Raw genomic sequence first — 801 nt, 5'->3', positions numbered from 1 at the left:
CGAGAAAAGACTCGGGATAGCGGACGAAAACAAGGGACAGATGAGTAAAGATAAGAAAAAGCGGTAAGGCAGACTAAGCCGGGATTGCGAATGAAATGGAAATACTAACTTGACGGATAATGTGGAAATGGGATATTAGGTCATGGGATAATTGGTCTTTTAAGCAGAAGGGAGGGATAGTAAGTGAGGAAGTGAAAGAAAGAAGGCAGAAACTCTATGCCATGCCGATAGAGCGGATTAAACAGGTAATAGCAGTGTATATAACTCTTTGTGAAAGTTTATTTAAATGATTATGGCAGTGTATTCCAGTTAGATTCATATGCTTATTTTACTAGTTACTAGTTACCGGTAGTTAACTGCGTACTTATTTGATGGTGTAGCGTGCTTAATTGGCATTGATAAAGTCTTTCCTTGACCGTAGTATGAATATATAAATACGCAGTTTACGTGAAGGGATATCAGGCCCTTGTAACGACAGCAGAACAAGAGGAAAAGGACAGCCGCCGTCGTCATTCATCCTTAAACAAAGGTCTTCTCTGCCTTTTTACGACACCGCAAACGGTATTACGAAAAAGAGAAAGAGAAACTGGGGAAGGAAGATTATCATATTTTGTCAATTATAAATTTCTTTCTTAAAATATCCAGCTGTTAGTCGTTGGTTCTATTTCGGTTTATTTCCTCGGGTAAGATTTGAATTGTTAATTGAATGCCAGAATCTTCTCTTAATTGCCACAAACTAAAAATAGCAATTAAAGACAAAAAAAAGAATAAAAATCCTTTATTAGATCTCGACATTACCTC

The sequence above is a fragment of the Penaeus monodon genome, chromosome 33, assembly GCF_015228065.2.
Source record: "Penaeus monodon isolate SGIC_2016 chromosome 33, NSTDA_Pmon_1, whole genome shotgun sequence".
NCBI classification, from domain to species: domain Eukaryota; kingdom Metazoa; phylum Arthropoda; class Malacostraca; order Decapoda; family Penaeidae; genus Penaeus; species Penaeus monodon.
This window is presented reverse-complemented; position numbering follows the sequence as displayed.